General features: G+C 57.9%; 1 protein-coding gene across 6 annotated transcripts in view; it reads right to left on the reverse strand.

Moving 5' to 3' along the window:
- Positions 1–21,857, reverse strand: part of Stk32c (serine/threonine kinase 32C) — a 62,200-nt gene that overhangs the window by 27,684 nt on the left and 12,659 nt on the right. The window contains exon 1 of one of the 6 annotated variants that reach the window (XM_048791408.1): positions 19,483–19,561. The exons of 4 other annotated variants lie outside the window; for them this stretch is intronic. The gene's annotated coding sequence lies outside the window, so the exon portion shown is untranslated. Of the gene's footprint in view, positions 1–12,111; positions 12,298–19,482; positions 19,562–21,857 lie in introns of those variants that run through there. One more of the 6 variants, XM_048791409.1, reaches the window with a different exon arrangement.

Raw genomic sequence — 21,857 nt, forward strand, 5'->3', positions numbered from 1 at the left:
AACGGAGAGGCTCTGCAGGGCCTGGTCATTCCTGCAGGGTCCACAGCACCCCTCCTGCAGGGGGCTTGCTAATCACCACGGCCCTGGTGAGGGACACGCTGTGGTGAGGATAACCCCAAGTGAGCCCCTGAGACTTCCCACAGCCCAGCCTGAGCCCAAGGCTGCCCACAGCACGATGCCCTTCAGCACTGGGCTCAGGCAGCCTCGGGAGAGGCCCTCCAGCCTGCCCAGCACCAAGTCCGAACCCCAGGGCCCCCAGCCCATGAGGGCATGCACGTGCCTTGGCCCTTGCTGTGTGTGAGGCTGCTTAATGCAACACAGGCCTGGGTGGCGCTGGGTGGGTGGAAGGGGTGCTTCAGGGAGAAAGGATGGTGTAGGGCTGCCAGGGAGCCCCCAGGGAAGGGCCCTCATCCCACAGAGAGAACCGAGGCCATGTGCTCTCTTGCTCCGCTTTCCTCCATCCCACAGTCCCTGAGAATGCAGCCCCCGGCAGGGAAGCACACTGCCGCTGCCTGGCACGATTCCCAGAGTCTGCCAGGTACGAAGCGAAGGCCAGCTTCCCATCCTGACTGTCAGGAACACGAGGAAGAGCAAAGCAAGAGAGGCTGGGACGTGGCGGTGAGGGTCCCTGTGGGCACCGGCCAGCAGTGAGTCCCGAACACACTCTTCTCCTCCTCAAGCCCCGACACCTCGCCTCAGCATGAGGCCAGCCCAGAGAAGAGCCATCCTCGGAGGACATCACCTGCACGGGGCTGTGAGGACCCTGGGAGGGCACGGCCTGCTGCTGGCCCTTGCTGGGGTCTTTCTAAAGGGATCTGTTTGTTCTTGTCCTTGGCAACCTGTGCCAGTGCTGACTGGGCGAGGGGAGGCCAGCACAGCTCACACTCAGGAAGCGTCCAGGGGTCCTCGGGAGGAGCAGCCCAGTGACTGGGTGGGCAGCACAGAACTGGCTTTTGTATCTGCACTGTGGAGGAGGACAGCACAGTGTCCAGGAGGGCACAGGGCCGAGCTGGCAGCCATGCAGCCTGGGGCGATGTCTTACTGGGAAGCTCTGAGCCAGGGAACTTCTGCCCACCCAGTCCACACCAGGCCAGCTGCTGCTGCCCAGATGCTCCCAGGCTCCTACAGAGGCACCAGACGCTTGCAAGTCTGTGGTTGGACAAAAGCCTCGCCCTTCCAACAGCGCTGAGGACGAAGCATGACGCTCGTGCCACCTCCAGGGACACCTGGAATCACTGGGCCACAGTCTCAGCCACCTGCCCAGTAGGTGCCTGGAATCCAGTCCAGCACCACCTGGGAGGGGGACCACCTGCTGAGCCACCCTGGTGCACAAGCTCCTGACCACCTAGCTGGGAGCACCTGACCGTGTCACTCAGCACCCACTGCAGCTTAAAGGAGGCAGCGGGGTGGGCATCCTCCTGCCCTAGGGTAGCTTGCTGGAGTCCCGCCCTGCAGCCCGCTGCAGCTAGCACAAGGCAGAGCTCGAGCACTGAGCCACGGGAACTTGGCCAAGACAAACACCATGTTTAGGGAAGAAGCACTAGTTTCCAAGTTGAGTCTCTGCTGGAGAGAAGGACGGGAAATGAAACACACGGAGCAGCAGGTCTGGGGCGTAAGGGAGTCCCCGCCAGGCTTCTCGCTGCACGCTCAGACACCCGCGGTGTGTCACCACCGAGGGTTTTGGCAAAGAGAGCTCTCGGGGAAGGAGAGCTGGCGCGGTCTGTGGGCACAGAGCCAGCCGTGCCAGCAACCGACAGGTGAGGGGGTGTGTGATGCTGGCTTGGATGCTGGCCTGTGGCCTCCCGCCAGCCCTCAGCTTCCGGTGAGGGCAGGGGAGGTGCAGTCAGCGCCAGCAGCCCAGGCCATTGGGGTCTGTGGCTTTGAGCACGACTTTGCCCACTTCCTGCTGTTATGGGCCAGGCTATACGGGCAATGACCAAATGGACTCCGTTTGGCCCTGAGACTCCAGTCCTGGAAGGCATGCTTCTGCCAGGGAAAGCCCACCTCTGCACCCATCACCAGCTGCCTCGCACAGCACGCTTGGCAACCCACAGTGGCAATTCTTGCACAATGTAAAAGTGTTCTCTCTTACAGTCTTCATGTCAGTAACCATTCTTTAACTTGTACTCAACTACGGAGGTTTGGGCCCACTTCCTTTCCTGCTTATGATTTTAGATCTCATGACGTTTATGGTCATAGCAACACAGCAACAGCCACTTATGCTCTACAAGGTTTTGGGCTATAAGAGGTGGACTCAAACCCTGGGAGGGGGTCACAGGGTGTGGACTTGCAGCCTGCCCATGGCCCATAGCTGGTGGATCCAGACCGCCAAGTGGTGAATAAAGTTTCCATCTCCTGCTTTATGATTGACTCTGTGGTTTATCGCAATCTCACCTTAACACTATACCTAACCAGGAGGGCAGCCTCACAGACAGGGGTCCCAGACAGTGGCCCCCAGACGGGCACAGAGAAATCCCAGGTGAGACGGGAATCCCCGATGTGGCTGGCAGACACCTTGAGGCAGGCAGAGTGGAGTCGCTGGGCAGGGCACACATTGCAATCCCCACCAAAGACCCTTCCAGACAGCTGCCTCCCAGGCACTCTGCCCAGACCCCACCTCAGTCCTCAGGGTGCCAGGGGACTACATGGGGTACCCATAAGCCTGCTGCCCACCCTGACAAACAGGTTCCTACCTGGCTCCTGACCACCCGGCTGGGGTGGGAGCACTTGACCATGACAAAAAGCACCACCACAGCTTACACGCCCCCACCCTCCAACTCAGTCCAGGCCAGGGAGGAGCAAACCCAAGGCTTGCCCAGGTCCCTCCCCTGGGGCCTGCTATTCGCAGCCCAGGAGGGTCTCAAGTTTCCTGTGGCGGGGCCAGGACCTCCCCTAACTACCTGCCCTGCCTAGCTCCCAGACAGGTACTCAGCCCCATTTCTGGTTCCTAAAGGAGATGGCAGCTCTTGGTCCAGCCCTTACAGAGGTAATTAGGGAGGAAACCACCAGCAGGAATCTGTCAACACAGTCGTCTTATTGGAGGGCTTTTCCAAGAGCAAGACTTAAGCAGTCTGATGTGGAAAAAGCCACCCTGCCCACATCCCATCCAGACGGCTCCCTCTGTGCAGCTCAAGAAAACCCATTCTGGTGGCCTTTCTGACAATCCCCAAGTCTGACCCCAGAGCTGGCAGGCCCCTGGGGGTGCCAGGCCTCCGTGCAGGGCCAGCATCGGCCCCACAGCCACATGAAGACATTGTTGCTGTAAGAAAATCAAAGCACAAATTCCTGACTGCCCAAACCTGCCCATTAACAACAGCTGCCCCTCCCAGGCTCTGACGTGGACCCCCCACGACCTTCCTGCACACAGCAGCCAGGGGACTCAGCCCCACTGTGCCCAGAAGAGGAGCCTGGGGCCCTGCAGTGCCTTCTCAGCCCCTTCCCCATTTGGGAGATGCAGGAAATGCCCCTGAGCACACTGGGGTCAGGGAGACACTAACAGGCCGAGGAGTGGGGATAGGCAGGAAGGGGTGGAGTTGCTGTTTTTCACAAATTTGTTGCAGAGGTATTTCGAAAGCTGATATTTGGACAAAAACGTGAGGGCCTGCGGCCGGGTACCTGGACTGAGCAAGACTGGCTTGCACGTTCTCCAGGGTGATGGGCTATGTGAGGCCAAGGCCACTCTCCCCTAACGCAGGCAGCTCTTAAAGCAGAATGTGGGTAAAAGGACAGCCACTTCGACTCCTGGCCATCCTAGCCAGCATGTACATGTTCCCCACAGGAACCAAGGAGCTGTTGGGGAAGCGGCCTGCCTGTCCTGTGCCTGGGCAAGACACGGCTGGGAGTCCCAGCCCCAGGGCCCACTCCACTGTATGTAGCAAGCTGAGGGACACAGCCTCTCCCCAGTGCAGATAAATATTTTAAAATCAAGGCTTTAAAATTCATTCTTCAGAGGTCTCTGCTTTGCAGCACTGGCTGAGGGAAGCTCAGTCGTTGCCATGGGAACAGACTCTCCTTCCGCAGGTGCGCCAGAAGTTGTCCTGCGAGCCACCTGGGAGGCCCACTGGGCCCCGTCCACAAAGGCTGCCGGCTGGGCTCAGCTCACAGACAGCTCTTGTCACTGTGGCCCAAGCCCAGTGCCCAGATGGACTTTGTTCTGTCTCATCCAACCTCGAGGCTCAAGTAGGGGCAAAGAGAACCATGCCAGAGGAAAGGCGAGGGCCTCTCTTCCTGAAAGTGGTCCTCACGCATGGCCCTGCTCCCGCTGGCCTCACACACATCACTCCTGCCTCCCAGGCCCGCGGGATACGAGGACTGTGCTGTGAGCAGGCGAGCTCTGGACAGGAGCCGCCAGCACATCTGGCCGGGACACGGACCCATGAGCCCTGGTCCTGCCATGGCGGGTGAAGGGTAGCTGGAGGGGCAGAGGGAGTGGTCACCTCCAAAGAGGGTCCGAGGCCACTGTGAGAGACAGGGAGAGGGAAAGCCATAGCAAGAGCCACTGTTAGCCACCTCAAATCTGAAGCAGCAGGAGAAGGTGATGTTTGACATTTCCCACCAGCAACAAAATGACCCCGTCCTTCCGTGTGCCTGCCCACTCTTTTCCCAACTCCCACGGAGCTGCTTGGCTCTGGCACTTGGTTCACAGTCCCCGCGGCAGTCCTGGAAGGGTCACTTTCCAGACTAACTGTTGGGCTGAGCAGCCCTTCCATGAGCCAGGGCATTTCTTACAACAGAAGAAACAGCCCACACCGAGGAGGCAGAGAGAAGACGGCCGGGAGAGTAAAAATAGACCTGCTACGGCTCCGTGAGTCACCCTGTTGTTGCCAGCCAGCAGCCCCTGCTGCGGGAAGGCCTCCCCCGCAGACCGACACCCGGTCCTGGCGCCCTTGGAGGCCTAGCACCTGAGTGCCGGGCGGCTCTTGGAGAAGCCAGGGCAAGGCAACTGCCCAGTCACAGGACCGTCCTGGCTCTGAACGCAGTCAGGGACCTTCCCTGCCACGGCCTGCCTCATCATCACCAGGGGAAGCCTGGACCTCCAAGTGGCCCGCGGAGTGCCACACCAGCAGTGGGGAAGCGGAGTTCTGCCATACATCCCCTGACCACGGACTCCTGCCTGAAGGGAGTCTCCCAATCTGACTTGGTGAGGCCCTGCGCTCCCCAGAGCACAGGCAGCCCCGGCAGAAGGAGCGGACCACACTGGGGACCTCCCAGGGCACAGCGCCAAGGAACCTCCTCTGAACACTCAGAGCCCAGTGCCTCCTGCCTGCCACAGGCTGCCCCAGACACAGGCAGGACCAGCTTTCACAGTCACCAGAGGGCCGTGGGTGCCCCCATGTTCCCAGGCACGAACGTGTGAGCAGGAGAGTCCAGCACGGGCTCTCAGTAAAGGAACACAAGGCCTAGCAGAAAAGACTGGTTCTTTATCTAACCTGGCCTCCTGGCAGCGCTGGCCACCATGTTTTGTAGCCCCTGGGAATGTCTCCAGCTCTAGGGACGGGGTGTTCACCTGTTGGAGATAGGAGAGTAAATGTCTGCTCGGGCTCTGACCCTGGACTCCTCTATCTACAGGGGGGACTTGAAGCCTGTGGGGCATGCCAGGTGATGGACAGTCTTTTGGGTATTGCCCATGGATCTCAAAGGACCCAGTCAGCCATCTCTCCATCCTCCATTGTCCATCCCCAGGCAGGGCAGCAGGCAGACCCCAGGGGCCAGGACTATGGTCAGTGCCCTCCTAAGCCCTGGTATCCTTCACTGCCACCCAAGTGGCTGGGGCTTTTGGCCTCAGTTGGCACCTGCCTGTCAGACCACAGGGTGGCCAACTGGGCATCTTGTTCCAGCGGCACCCCTGTGCCCCCAGGCCTTGCCACCCACCCACTGCTCACCCCTGGGCTTTTCCTGAAGGCAGGCTGGCCTCAGCTGCTCCCCTGAGAGCAATCCCCACCATGCTGATGGGCCTGTCCTTGTCCCCTAACCTGGGATCCCATGCAGACCTTTCCCACAGGGCACCAGCTGAGTGGGAGTGACATCAGGGGTGGCAGCAGGGCTCAGACCCCAGATCCAGAACAGTCCTGGCCTCTTCTGCCCAGGATGGTGCACAGAGCCAGGGCCTGGCACTGGCCTCCATCCTGGACCCTGTGGGCCACAGTCTCACCACCCCCACCTTATTTACAGCAGAAACTCCAGCGGAGCCCAGGTGCTGCTTCCTGCCTGCCTGGTCACGGGGCCCTGCAGGCTGAAGCAAACTGGATCGGTGCCCCCATGCTCCTGCTGATACCCCAGGCAGCACCGGAAACGTCCATAAATGATGTATCAGGACAGTGGCTGATAATACAGCATCTGCAGGCCAGCCGCACTCAGCTCCCGGACTGTGGGAAGGCCTCCTGGGACAGAGGGAGTGGCCCTTAGCAGCCAGAACTCAGGGTTCTCCCAAAATGGTGGGCAGCAGTACCTCCCCAGGGCCACCTGGAAGGGTCTTGCAGTTCAAGGCCTGGCCTCTCCCATCATTCCAGGTGCTCAGCATCCCTGGGACCACCAGGGACAGGCCTGGGAGGTCCCAAGTACATTTGGCCCTTGCCTCAGGTGAGGCTGGCCCTGGAAGCTCACGGTACAGACCCAGGAACACCAAAATGCATGGGCCCAGAATCACAGTGGAGTTGCCCTGGCACAGGGTGGGTTTGGGGAGTGGAGAGGGTGCCAGCTAGATCTGCTCTGGTGACCTGGTAACACCCTGGCACTGAGATCTGGGGAGACCCAGCTATGTGGACCCCCAGGACTTTCACAGGAGGCAATGTCCAATGCTTCAGCACCGGGCTGTCACTCTGCGCCCACTACCTCTCGTCCAGCACCACGTGGAGCTACCCACTGGGCCGTGACAGTGGGAGGGCGGCCCACTGCCGGGGTGGTGCCCAGAGCCTGGTGCAGCTAGGGCTTCCCAGCAGACAGGCGAGGGTGCACTTTATATCTCACACATTAGCACTTCCACGCAGGCAAAAACACCTCCCCAGACTGCCAGCACCACATGGCCCGTCCCACAGCCTCCCCTTTCCAGGAACAAGCAACCATAGCAACTTGTGCCCATGGCCATTCACCAAGGACAGCCAGGGCAGCGGTCCCCTTCCTCCTCGGCCTGGCCACCTGCCACAGGAAGGAACCTGACAACCTGCACTCACGGGCCCGCCTTTTTGCCCTACCCCTCCCAGCCCAGCAGGGACCGGCATGCGGCTCAGGGCTGGTCCCCTGGCACCCTGCCAGCCCCTGTCCACGCAGAGTGCACACTGATGCCTGAGCAGGTCCTCAAAAGGAGTCACTCGCTGCCTCTGGAGAGAAGGTCTCACTGCCCTTCCTAAACAGGCCAGGGGCTTGCGGCCACACACCAGAGGTCTGCCAAGAACCCCAGGACCACGGCACCCAGATGCCAACACACCCAGAAGACGGACAGCAGAACCTGTTCTCTGCACCAAGATCCCACCCAGACACAGGCAAGGGTGAGGACAGCCCATTCCCCAAAAACTGCTAATGGGAACAGTGGGAAAAGATGACGTTCAATTAAAGGCATTCACCCCACACTGGCCCAAACAGGAGTCCCTGCTCCGGAGGCCCCTCAGCAGGCACCAGGGCATGGCCATCTCCCCTCCCACATGGCAAAGCCTCCCAAGCCTGGAAGGAGAGTGCCGGGGTCGGACAGCACTGCCAAGACGAGTGTCTGCAACCTCCACCTGCAGGCCCAGAGGTGAGGGGCTCCTGGCAGGGGCTGGGCCACAGCCAGAGTGGAGGTCCTCCCATCACCGCCCTAAGGAGGCCTGTTTCCTGCTGCACCTCCTCCCCAGGGGCACCCTCACAGCTCTGCAGGGCCACCTGCCCCGGCCAGGGCCCCAGGCTTCACAGGCGTGGACCAGTCCTGACCGGGAACTGAAGCCTCCTGCTCAGGACACAGCTCCTGACCTCCTTGCTCTCAGGCTGTGGAGCCACACCTGCCCTGGGGTCTGAGCAGTCCCCACCTTCGGCCAGAACCCTGCGGGTCCTGGGTATCCATAACTCATGGACAGCCCCATTCACAAGAGAGAACGCCAGAGGCCTCTCCAGGGCAGGGCACCAGAGGCAGCCTCAGGCAGAGAGAGGAAGGGACTGGAGGGAAACCCCCTCCTAACCCTGACCACCAGGCACCAGGAGGGATGTGGCACAGGAGGCCACCAGCCCACTCACTCACCTCTCAACTCCTGGGGGGAGGTAGCCAAGGTCAGCACATGCCCTGGAGGCCAGTGGGAGTGGGCAGCAGCCCACAAAATGTAGACTCAACGTGGGCCCCGCCCCAATCCTTGTGGCCCACTCCCCAGGTCCCAGCTCACCACAATGGGGGCTGACCACAGGAAGAAAGTCCTCCACATCTGGCAGAAGGGAGGTGCCCACGTCCTCCATCAGGACAAGGGGCTCTGGGTGCTCAGGCAATTGCCAAGGCAGCAGGCATGGTGCACTCAGAAAGTCTGAGGAGCATGCACAAGCATAAGTTGCACGCCAGATGTCTTTACATGCTTACACTCATGCCACACACACGCCGTGGGCACATGGCGCTCACACACCCACATGCTCACACTCAATTGACCCAACACAGTAGGCAGAGGACAAACCTGCACACCCACAAGCTCAAACACACTCCACAAACACACCTAGGGCAGAGTAAGCTCCTGCACAGCCTCACACACACACTCCACCTACACACAGTGGGCACAGGACGCTCCTGCACACCCTCGTGCTCATACTCCACACCACACTGTTGGCAAGGACGCTCCTACACACCCTCACACTCACACTCACTTCACCCAAACACCATGGGCACAGGGCGCTTCTGCACACCCACAGGCTCACACTTGATCGACACAGAGTAAGCAGAGGACGCACCTGCATACCCACAAGCTCACACGCACTCCACAAACACACCGTGGGCAGAGGACACTCCTGCACACCCTTATGTTCACACTCACTCCACCCACACACTGTGGGAAGAGGACTCTCCTGCACACCCTCATATTCACACTCACTCCATCCACACACTATGGACAGAGGACACTCCTGCACACCCTCATGTTCACACTCAATCCATCCACGCACTGTGGGCAGAGGATGCTACTGCACACCCTCACGCTCACAGTCAACCCACACACCATAGGCACAGGGTGCTCCTGCACACCCTCACACTCACATTCCACCCACACACTGTGGGCACAGGACGCTCCTGCACACCCTCACACTCACATCCATCCACACACTGTGCGGAGAGGATGCTCCTGCACAACCTCATGCTCACACTCCACCTTACACTGTTGGCAGAGGATGCTCCTACACACACTCACACTCAAACGGCACTCCTACACACCCAAAGGCTCACACTCAGTCTACCCACACACCGTGGGCACAGGACGCTCCTGCACACCCTCACACTCACACTCTACTCACACACTGTGGACAAAGGACGCTTCTGCACACGCTCATGCTCACACTCTCCCACCCACACACCGTGGGCACAAGCTGATCCTGCACACCCGATGACTGCACTCCGCCCACACACCATGGGCACAGGCTACTCCTGCACACCCTCATGCTCACACTCATTCCACCCACACATTCTGGTAACAGGGTGATCCCGCACACTCTCATGCTCACACTAACTCCACCCACATGCATTGGGCACAGGAAGCTCCTGCACACACTCACACTCACCCCACTCACACTGTGGGCACAGGACACTCCTGCACACCCTCACGCTCACACTCACTCCATCCATGCACTGTGGGCACACAATGCTCCTGCACACCCTCACACTCACACTCACTCCACCAACACACTGTGGGCACAGGACGCACCAGCACACCCTCACAATCACTCCACCCACACACTGTTGGCATAGGATGCTCCTGTATACCCTCATGCTCACACTTAGTCCACCCACACACCATGGGCAGAGAATGCTCCTGCACACCCTCACTCACACTAACTCCACCCACACACTGTGGGCACAGGATGCTCCTGCACACCTTCACGCTTATATTCCACACCACACTGTTGGCAGAGGATGCTCCTACATACCCTCACACTCACACTCACTCCACCTAAACAAAATGGGCACCGGACACTCCTGCACACTCTCACGCTCACACACTCACTCCACCTCTGCAGGAGTAGAGGACGCTCCTGCACACCCGCACACTCACACTCACTACACCCACACACTGTTGGCATAGGACACTCCAACACACCCACACGATCACAGTCAGTCCACGCACACCATGGGCAGAGAACACTCCTGCACACCCTCATGCTCACACTCACTCCACCCACACACTGTGGGCAGAGGAAGCTCCTGCACACCCTCATGCTCACACTCACTCTACCCACACACCATGGGCAGAGGACACTCCTGCATACACTTATGCTCACACTCACTCCACCCACACACTGTGGGCAGAGGATGCACCAGCACACCCTCACACTCATACTCACTCCACCCACACAGGCCGACAGGGAGCCAGGGCAGGCTCTGGAGGGCAGGCCAGCTTGGCAGTGACAAGAGAGGCTGGGGAGGGGTTATAGGCACAGGGCCAGCAAGCAGCCACACTCCATCTCCACCTCTCCCACCAAGCACTGGGTACTTGGGCCATCACTGCCTGGACCACTGTATCAACCAACCCAAAGCCAGGCCAGTGGACAGAGGCCTGCAAAGCCCCTCTAGCCCATCCAGGCTCCCTCAGCCCCTCGGCCCCCAAATGGCTCCTCTGCCTGTGACACATACTCTCTGGGTTCAGAGGGGCAAAGCGAACAAGCTGCACCAGGGGTCACGCCCTGTTAGAAGGAGGGAATCCAGTGCGGAGCACTCGTCTTTTCCCTTGAAATCTGGCCATAACGGGAGAAGTTAGCGTAGCATAGAATTCGTTCTAATCCTAGAAGTCTCTGGTATACCTCAGACCACACCTGTGTACATGTACCTATGGGTGCAGCTCTGTGTGTGTGTGCATGTACCTAAGGGTGCAGCTCTGTGTGTATCTGTGTGCATGCATGTACCTATGGGTGCAGCTCTGTGTGTGTGTGCATGCATGTACCTATGGGTGCAACTCTGTGCATGTGCATGTGCATGTACCTGTTGGTGCAGCTCTGTGCATGTGTGTGCATGTGTGTGTGCATGTACCTATGGGTCCAGCTCTCTATGTGTGTGCATGCACATACCTATGGGTGCAGCTCTGTGTGTGTATATGCATGTGTGTGTGCATGTACTATGGGTCACTTCTGTGCACATGCATTCATTTGTGTGTGTGTGTGCATGTACCTATGGGTGCAGCTGTGTGTGTGTGTTTATGTATGTGCCTATGGGTGATGCTCTCTCTGTTCACGTGTATGTACATGCATGTGCCTGTGGGTGCAGCTCTCTGTGTGCTCATGTGTGTGCCCAGTTCTATGCATGATGTGCCCAGCTCTGTGTATGTGTGTTCATGTGTGTGCATGCTTATGTCCATAGGTGCATCTCTGTGCATGTGTGTCCTTGTGTGTGTGCAGTGCCTATGGGTATAGCTCTGTGCATGTGCCTATGTCTGCATGCATGCGTGTGGGGTATGTGTGTACATGTGTGCACACACAGTGGCAGAGCATGGAGGTCATGCACAAGGTCTTCTTTGAGTGGGTTTATTAGGTTCCCAGATCAGTTGACAGATACATCCTGCCAGAGAAGTTGACAGATATATCCTACCTGGAAGTGCCTGGGACCCCAGAAGGTTCTGAGCTCTGGGTGTTGGATGCATTCTGAGATTCTGCTGAATGAGCCAGATCTTCCCTGGAGACCTCAAGACTCTGTCAGCCCCGCGAGCTGCTGAGGGAGCACCTGGGGACAGGGCTTGAAGCATGTGGCCTCACAGCCACTTATCACCATCACTGCTTCGCAGAGCTGCCACCTCCTCCCTGGGCTGGCTGCTGGGCCTCAGCTGGCTGATGGACTGGTTTATCTGCAAAGGCCTGGAGCCTGCTCACCAGCTGGCAGGCAGTGTGCAGCCCTGCCCCGCAGGTTGGCTCCCCATCAGACCCTGGCTGCCCCTGCAGCACATCCTAGACCACTCTGAACCCTCACCTCACCTTGCAGAAGCAGGGTGGCCCTGGGTCCCCTTCAGGCCAGGCCCTCCTCCATGCCTGCGGGAGTGCAGATGCCAGTTGCAGTCAGAGCAGCTTTCTCGGCGCTGGAGGTCACTGTGGGAGCAGTCCAGTGAGAGTCCTGGGCCTGTCACAGCCACAACAGCAGCCTCTCCTCCACAGGCCCTGCTGCTCCCTGAGCCAGGCCCCTTGCAAGGTGCATGCAACCCAGACCTGCACCCATTCCTCACTCCCTGCCAGCCCTGTGTTTGCTGTGCTCACAGCCTCCTGGCAACCAAGCCCGGGTTTGCAAACTGGAACCTCGGCCAAGCCCCACCGAAGCCACACTGACAGAGGGTGCCCATGGTCAGGAGGGACTCGGGAGCCTGCCGCAGGCAGCCTGGGTTGGCTAAGTGACACCCCAGGCTCTCATCCTTGTTGTCTGTGAACTTGTCACCTTGTACAGCAAAGGGACTTTGCACAGGGGAGTATGTGAAGGATCTTCAGAAGGGAATCGGATCCTGGGTTGGATCCTGGTTGTAACCACAGCATCCTTGTAAGAGGGTGGCAGAGAGATGTCCCAAGGAGGCCTCGGTGCTAACACTCAGCCAAGCTGTGGAGGCCACCCCACGGGGTTTTGATGAGGGAGGAAGAGGCCAGAGCCACAGTCTGTGAGGAACGCAGCCTCCAGCAGCCGGAAGAGGTGGGGAGGGGCTTCTTCCTGGGTGCAGCCCTGCCGCCATCAACCTCAGCTTGGCAGGAGCTAAGCCCCAGCAAGGCTGAGAGGAGGGCACGTGGGGCCTTAGTCAAATGCCAATCTTCACCAAATGGGGATGAACAGAAGCAGCACTTCACTGTTAAGGGAAAGCTGCTATTTAAAATTCCATCCCACAGTAAGTGGATGGTTTCATTTCAGACTTTTTCTTTGCAAAGAAATTTGCATGTGCTTTGATGGAAAGTCGATACTTGAAGATTAACAAACCACACCACTGTTCCTTCTGCAGGAAAGGTGTCGACAAGCCCTCCACCAGGCTGTGGAGGCCACACCATGGGGTTCACATGGCCCAAGGACTGGGCTGCAGTGCGGCTGGCCATAGAGCCTGCCCCTGCCCCTGACCCCACCCAGGGTGTCCTCACTGTGCCCACATTCTTCAAGCCCTGTCTGCAGAGTAAGCCTGGCCAAGTTCAAACTAAAGCTCTACAGGGACGGAACCTGTCCAGTGGCTCCTCAGCAGATGGAGCACCTCCATCTCATGGTCACCTGCAGCTCAGGGTCAGCAAAGGCCAACTGGGGCCAGGTCACTCCTAGGAGTCCTTCAGAGAGCCTCCATCCATGCTTTTTCCCAGCTCCAGAGAGGGTGTCACACAGAGGCCATGACAGGGACCCTAAGAACACAGCTTCCACACCACCAACCTCCGAGGACCAGCACCATACACAGCCACAGTGCACACATTAGGGTGTCCCCAGGACAGGACAAACCACCACTCCTTCCCATAAGGGGGAGAGGGTAGGGGAGTTGTCCCTGGTGCTGCCGCTCCCTGTCCAGCCCTAGCCCAGGCTTCTCTGGCTTCAGCCTGGACAAGCACGTCCAATGTCCAAATGCCTGCTGCGCCTTGGAACCATGCCCACTGTACCCACACCCATGTCCCTTCACAGTCCCACAGGGCTGCAGGCTGGGCAAGTGGGAAAGGGCAAAGGAGCTGGGGCCAGGGACAAATTACTGTCTGCCCACTGAGGGGAGCAGGTCCTGGCCGGGCCTTGACAAGTCTGAACTTGGTGCCAGGGACAAGCAATGCCAATTAGTCCCTTTGAGCAAGGGGAGAGCCTGTGTGTCTTACTCCACAATGACGTCAGGGTCACATGCCCTCTTTCTGACTCTCTGCAGACACGTTTCCTCCGACCATGCAAAATTGCACAGCAGGACTCAACCGTGGGGCGTGGGGCTGCTGCCCCACACTGAGAGCCACCATCCTCATGACTTCAGCGGCATGCACAGGGCCCTGGGCCACAGGCTGCCTGCTGGCTTCCCTTGGGCTCCGTCCATCCGTTTCCCTTTCCCACAGACCCCCTGCAGTAGTGAAGCGCTGGCTGGGCCAGTTCTCCAGGCAGCTCCATGCTGCTCCTCTCTCCTCCCCCTCCTCCAAGAGGGAGCACAGTGCTCCACCCTTTGTGGGAAGGAGCAGTTACTGGGAGATCCGGCAGCCCAGAGAGCCCCTGTCCTCCCCAGCAGCCTGTGACCTTGCACAGGGGAAGTGGTAAAGGCCAGGGCCCAGGGGTGGGTGGGGGGGGACAGGAAGCCCAGAACAGCTCGCACTAAGCTCCCACCCCTCCCGAGGCTAGGCTCCTGGTAGGTTCCGACACCACATCTTTGAGGATCAATTTCTGACCACCAATCTCCAGTCCACAGGTGGATGACAGAAAGTGGGATAAAGGTAATAGGAGAATTTTTCAAGGAAAGATACAGAAGGGTGCTAAGAGGAGTCATGAGACACCAAGGGACTGAGAAGCCTGGGATCAGCCCGTGTCGGAGGCACAACCCCACCTCCTCCGGCCGTCCTGTAGACCCATGGCACCAGGGCACAGGTGTGGGTCAGGACCCCCTGAGCTGTGAGTCTCTAAGAAGGCTGGGGAGAGGGTCGGTCAGGGGCACTTGGAGTATCTGCAGCCGACAAACACGTTAACGCACAAAATGCCTCCAACCCCAGGCTCCTCCCTTCCCAGGCTGGTCCACTTGGCCTGAGGGTCCTGAGCAAATGTAGGGTTGGCTCTCCCCAGGGCTTAGCCACCAGGCTCAGGCTCCAGAGGAACAGGCCCAGCCGGCCTCCCACCACCTTTCCTGCCCAGCTCCAGAGACGCTCCTGGCCTTGGAAGGAGGCCTGTTTGGGGCCAGCTGGATTGAATTAAGGCCAGCCATGATGTCCAGACAGAAGCTTCCCTTCCCTTTGTTGTTTCTGAAAACAAGAGCCATAAACGGAGCAGATCTAGGATCCGCTCAGGTCTGTGCTTTCCTGCGTGGGTCCTGGCCAGGAGACGAAAACCATGTAAACAGGTGGTTTCTGCAGATGAAAACCCACTCTCCAAAGCCCTCGCTGTCCCCTGGCCTGGGCTCCAGGACCCCAGGGGCCCAAACGCCAGCAGGAGAAACACCAACTTCAGAACCGAGCTGAGGTTGGTGGGGGCTCTTCCCACACAGTGGTCACCTCCGTCCAGCCACAGACCCGCAGGCCCAGCAGGGAGGATCTGAACACTCCCTGGAGACTGCCACCACCCCCCCTAGGAGCCATCCACAGTGAGAGGACGACTGTGGGAGGAGCTCCCAGAGGGCCCCGGCCCAGGGTGTGGTGCAGGGGTGGGCTGCCTCTGCTGGGGCCTGGGCCAGGGCCTCCAGCCACCAGCCACGTTCCCATCTCTGGCGGTGCGGCTTGCACCAGCGGGCGAGAGGCGCTAGGTTTCAAAACACTGCAGCCAGGCACTGTGCTGAGCCAGGGCCAGGCTCTGCTTAAAACACCCAGCAAGACAGCAGCTCCCCAAAGGGCTTTGCAGAGGTGCCCACCGTCCACGCCCCAGGGAGAAGCCAACTCACCCCTCCTGGGCCATATGCCGGCACAGGGCCACCATTCGTGCTATCCCCCTTCCCAGGTGTCAGGCACGGCTGGCTCTCAGCACAGGCCTCTGAGACTGCTCTTGCCCCCTGCGGTCTAAATGCAGTGTCAGCTCTGTGCTCTGAGGGCACCATGAAGAGCATCCTGGTCATTGGCTCTGGGAGACCAGCAGCCGTAGTTTACACATATCAGCCACCAGCAGCCACGTGTGACTCTGCTGCACCCTGTTCACTGTCAGAGGGAGGAGAAGGAGCAACAGCCTTGGGGGTGGCCCGGGACAGGAGAACGCTGGCCAGGAGGAAGGCAGGCCATCACCAGCCGGTCCCAGGCCTCTGACCTGATGCCTGAGGAAGGGAGGCAGAGAGGCGAGCCTGGCCTCTTCACCAAGGCTGGTAAAGGCACAGCTTGCTACCTGCAGGCCACAGCAGCCCTGGGTGGGTTTGGGGAAGGACAGTTCTTCCCAGGAGCTACAAAAGCCAGGATGGTCCCGCTGCATTCCACACCCAAGGGTCCTCTGCAGAGCGGGAGGTGAGGGGGAGGGGGCCACAGGGGCTGTCGTGGCCATGACCCCAGCGTCACAGAGAGGGGAGCCACATGCCTTCTGGCTCCCTAGGACCAGCTGCTGCCTCCCTGGCTGCCCCCAGAGCCTGGCTATAGCTCCCACTTCTCCCTGAACTCCACCAGGGAGCCACTCCCACACCGTGCAGGTCTCCCTGAGCCCAAAGCTGACGGAATGAAGCAGGAAACAGGCCCTGGGGGCCCAGGTGGTCAGTTAACCCTCCTCTGTTGCTGGCACTCAAGAAAACAGAAGCAGACCCTGACAAGAGGGGAGCAGGGGGTACCTACAGACCAACAGAGGAACACTCCACATGGACGGCCCCTCGACAGCCAGCAAATCCCCTTGAAGGTAAAAGTGACCAAAACCAACATGAGGGGAGTGGAAATCTGAACATCCATGTCTGGGAAATAAAATTCGTGATTGAAACCTTCCCACACAGGCCCAATGGCTTACCTGTGAATTCCAGCCAACATGTAATAGAGAAATAACAACAGACAGGCAGACTTGTTCAGAAACTGAAGGAGAAGAGAGGGTGGCCCAGCACATTCTGTGAGGCCAACAAAGCCTAATCCACAATCTAGCAAAGGGAAGAAAAGGCAGACCAGCATCTGTCCTAGTCCACTCTGCTGGGACAGAGGGCTCCGAAGCACAGACTGACCGCTCACAGAGCCAGAGACCGAGACCCAACAGCGACGAGGGCCTTCTTGCTGTCTCCTCATGTGGGGAAGGACAAGGGAGGGGCACCTGTCCCCGGCAGCCTCATCCCAGGCCCCAGGGACGAGTCGCAGGACCCAGCACCTGGTCAGGTCCCTGCAGAGTGCCATTGCACAGAAAATGAAGGTCAGTGTGAACTGGACTTCACCACTGTGAGCCAGGTGTGGAGGCCATTCCTGAGACACTGGACTCAGCAGTGTGTGGAACCTGAGGCACAAGGCTAGGTGACACTCAGACTTGATCAAGGCCAGTCACCACACTGACAGAACAAAGGAGAAACCAAAGTCCACTCCCACTGATTCAGAAAAAGCCACAGGCAAAGTTCCACAGCCGTGAATGCACAAGAGCCCACACCCCAAGGCCACCACTACAGCAAGAGCTTCCTGCGTCTGAGTAAAGGCAGCCTCAGGAGGCCCACCAGGGCTTGTGGAGGGCAAGCCTCCGCTCCCTGAGGTCAGGGTCCACCCAGCACTGCTCACAAACCCCAGCCATGGGACAGGGCATCTACTTGTGATGAGAAGACTGCACCCGGGGAATCCAGAGAAGATGCCAGAAATAAACACCGAGGCGCAGGAGGTGGCAGGATACAGAGTCGATACATACAACCCATGTTATTTTAGAAACGAAAATATGTAGGGGTAAATTGAACAAAATATGTACAATGCCTGTGCACTGAAAACTAAGAAACTAAAAAAACAAAAAAGGAATTAAAAGACCGGAATGAAATGGTACAACATACCATGTTCATGGACTGCAAAACCCCTAATCTTAAGACATCCACTCTCCCTTAACCAGTGAGTGTCAATATAACCCCAACCGATATTTCCTCCAAAAGAACACAAATAGTGTCTACTGTTTCTAAACATCGAGGAGCTAAGAATCCAGAACAGCCAATCTAGAGACAGAACGCAGGTACAAGGCGGCTTTCAAGACTTAGGAGGCCACGGTGATGGCACCGCAGGGCAGGAGAGCAAGACAGGCCCAGCAGGTGACATGAGCAGAAACTCGTCCAGAAGGAAGCCCCCAATTCTAAGTTGGAGTTTTAAGGAAAGTGCCATGGAGATGCAGTGGGAAAGTCCTGTCACTCCAGCAGAAGATGCACTTCCAAACACAGCCATGTTCCAAGAAGGAGGAAGAGGGGAGGAGGGGGCCAGAGGAGGGGATGGACAGGGAGGAGGGGGATGCATGGATAGAGTCACGGAGAGCCCTCCTGGGAGATGAGTATCCTGAACCCCAACTGCCCACAATGCATGCATGGAGCCACAGGGAGCCCCCTGGGAGGTGAGTGTCCTGCACCCCACCTGCACACACTGCATGCATGGAGCCACCGGGAGCCCCCCTGGGAGGTGAGTGTCCTGCATTCTTACTACTTTTTTATATAAATTATACTTTTAATAATCTGTTCAGAAAATTGGACAGCATCAAAACAAATTCACATAAACCATGTATATTATAATAGCATCAAAGCAACTATTTGTAGATAAACATATGAAAGATGTTTTGGACCTGACTACTAGAACTATACCCCAATGCTGAGAAATTCAAGAAAGCCTAAATAAGTGGAGCGATATACTGTGTTCATGAATTGAAAGGCTCAATATTATTAAGATGTCCAGCCTCCCTAAAATTGACTTACATTTTTTGTGTGTATGTGGTGCTGTTCATTGAACCCAGGGCCTCCTGCCTGCAAAGCAAGCACTCTACCAACTGAGCTATATCCCAAGCCCAAAATCGATTTACATATTTAACACAATCACACTCAAAACCACTTCAGGCTTTCTGTAGAAACTGACAGAGTGATCAAAACTTATATGGAAATATAAAGGACTTAGAATTGCCAAAACAATTGGAAACAAGCAATATTGGAGGATGTACACTAGGTCACTTCAAGGTTTACTAAAAGTGCAGTAAAGAGGCCCCAGAAACAAACGCACAGTTGCTGACTTCTGTGGAAGGTCTAAGGCAATCCCTTGGGAAAGGAAAGTGCTTTCAAGGAAGGTACTGGAATGACCAGATAGCCACTTGGAAAAAATGAACCTTGACCCCACTTCACACCCTGCACAGAAGTTAATTTGAAATCCGAGATCTGAACTCGACTACAGTTCTACTTCCCTAGTTAGCTCACTGGCAGAGCATGTGCTTAGCTTGTGCAAGGGCCCGGGTTCCATCCTCAGTAGGACACACACTCAAAGAAATTTTAAAATATAAATATTTCTTACAAAAGACAGAGAAATCACTAATCCAAAAGACTGCTCATCAAACAAGAATACTGAGAACGAATGGTAAGACACAGGCTGGGAGAAAGCATTCACAGCACGGAGATCCATCCAAGAACCCGAATCCTATGACTCAAAAAGTCCTACCACTAAATATTAATAAAAGACACACATACAACACACGCACACTGCATGAGACATGAACAGACACTTCACCAAGGAAAACATCAAACAGTCTGACTTCAGGCTGCCAACAAATGACCACGGACTGGGTGGCTAACTGACCTTCTCTGACTTCTCACACTTCTGGGGGCCACAAGTACTGGGTCGAGACACTGGATTGTGGGGTGTCTGGTGAGGGCCCACCTCCTGGGTCACAGCCATCCCCCTACTGTGTCCTCACCCAGGAAAGATGCATTCTTGTCCCAGGTGGTTCCTGAGAGGACACGGGAGTGGCATGCAGCTCACAGGAAATGTCACCTCCAAATGGAAAGTGGGACCTCTAGCCAGAGCACTGAACTGCTTGTACCTTGTGACAACGCTTCCAGGAGCACTAAGCAGCCAACAGCCTCTGGGCCTTGTGATGCCAGGCCTGGGTGCCACCTCCTGAGGCAGCCTCCCGCCCACAGCCCTGAGGATCCAAGGTGCTGTGCCTTCACAGGCGCCCACCTGAGCCACCCATCAGGCACCCCGGGAAGCAGCGTGGGGAGAGGCGCAATCCGCCCTTGTCTGAGGACTTGTCACCTCTCTGTTTGGCTCTGACGATGACTCACTGGGCTGTGGGAGCGCACTGTTTGAGCAAGGAAGAGACAGGTCGGCAGAGCAGCTGCCGTGGGGGAGAAGGGCCCCACTGGATGACAATGTAATTAACGGAAACTTTCCGAACCTTCCAATTAACTCGATCTGCAGATGAGCTGGCTCGTGTCCTCTGGAGCATTGCAGTTTTAATTTAAAGGAATTTGAGTTCATTTTTGTCACGGTTTCTTGAGATTCCACTGTACTGGGGCTTACTGGACACAACCACATGGGTCCAAAGCCAGGACAGGCCTGCATGGCTCTAGGTGACCACCGTCCCCTCTAGCCCATCAGCCCACGGTGCATTCATACACAGATCATGCATGCAGGGCCTGAAGGCAGGGATCTTGCCTGCCCCAACTGGTGAGGGGAGTGAAGCTGATGGCCAGGCAGGCACAGGGCACTGTGGATGTGCAGTGGGGCTCCGTCAAGGAGCTGCAGAGTGGGGCTGGCCACAGTGGAGGGGCTGGGGAGAGAGCACACAGCAGGTGCTGAGCATGGGCACCAGGCAAGGGGAGGGCAGGTAGAGAGGGCCACTCTGACAGCAGCACTGGACATTCAGGGGAGACCCCAGGAAGGCACAGCCAGAGCCAGGGCAGAAAGAGGCTCAGAGCTCATGAGACCTGAGACAGAGAGAACTGCTCCTTTGAAGGCAGGGCCAAGATGGTATCCTGAAAGTGCAGGGTGGGGCATGAGGGGAAACGGGGCCCAGGGAGCATCCCCAGCACCCGGAAGGACACCCAAGAGGGGAACTTCAGGCAGAGCAGGTGTGGGGGGATTCGGGACTGGTTGTGACTGTGACGAGGCATCTGTGACACGCAGGAATGATGTCAATCCCTGCTGGACAGAGAAGTCTGCAATGTGGGAGACGGGCCCAGCTGGAGATGTACACTTGGGAGCCACTGGCATATAGATGGCATTTGGAGCCACAAGTCCACCAACGCCTGAGTGAAGTGAGAGGGGAAGGAGCCTGGAGGCACCCAGCACAGAGTTGGGGTGACAGAGAGGGTCAGCGAGGAGGCTGAGAAAGACCACTGGGCAGTGGGCGTCCCACAAGCCCTGGGAAGAAAGGTCACAGGGGAATTCAAGAGCGTGGGCTCCTGCATGGGCCAAAGAGAAGGACCATCAGAAGGCCGCGTGAAGGGGGCTGTCCAGGGCAGCCCAGGAGCAGGTCAGGTCTGACCATAAGGGTCACGGCAGGACAGTGGGAGGGTTCTGACTGCAGGGGTCACAGTGGGACAGTCTGATCACAAGGGGTCATGAGGGGACAGTGGGAGGGGTCTGATCACAGGGGGTCACTAGGGGATAGTGGGAGGGTGTGACCACAGGGGGTCGTGAGGGGACAGTGGGGGGGTGTGATCACAGGGGGTCATGAGGGGACAGTGGGAGGGTGTGACCACTGGGGGTCATGAGGGGACAGTGGGGGGGTGTGACCACAGGGGGTCACTAGGGGACAGTGGGTATAGGTCTGCCTGCAGGGGTCGAGGAGACATGGAGGGAGGAAGAGGACAGCAGGACAACAGTGGTCTCTTGTGAGGACATGGGGCACGGGATCAGGTGAAGCTTTCTGGATGTGGGGAACCTGTTACGCACTCGACGACCACCCGAGGCCCCCTGGATGTTGGCACTTGTCCCGTGTGTGGACACAGGGCCTGGTTTGCCCTCAGGCCCCTCGGGAGCTGGCAGTAGGACCGTCACCAGCCACGACCCCGTGGTGAGAGTGCAGCCTGGAAGTCCCAGCCTGGGCCGGCAACTGGCCGTCCTCAGGGTCAGAGCCTTGAACACGGTTCTCCGCAGCCCGGGTCCTCTCCAGAGCGCCGATAGCACGTTCCTTGGAGGACATGAAGACCCAGAGTCCAGGCACC

Source organism: Marmota marmota, unplaced genomic scaffold, assembly GCF_001458135.2.
Source record: "Marmota marmota marmota unplaced genomic scaffold, marMar, whole genome shotgun sequence".
Lineage (NCBI taxonomy): Eukaryota > Metazoa > Chordata > Mammalia > Rodentia > Sciuridae > Marmota > Marmota marmota.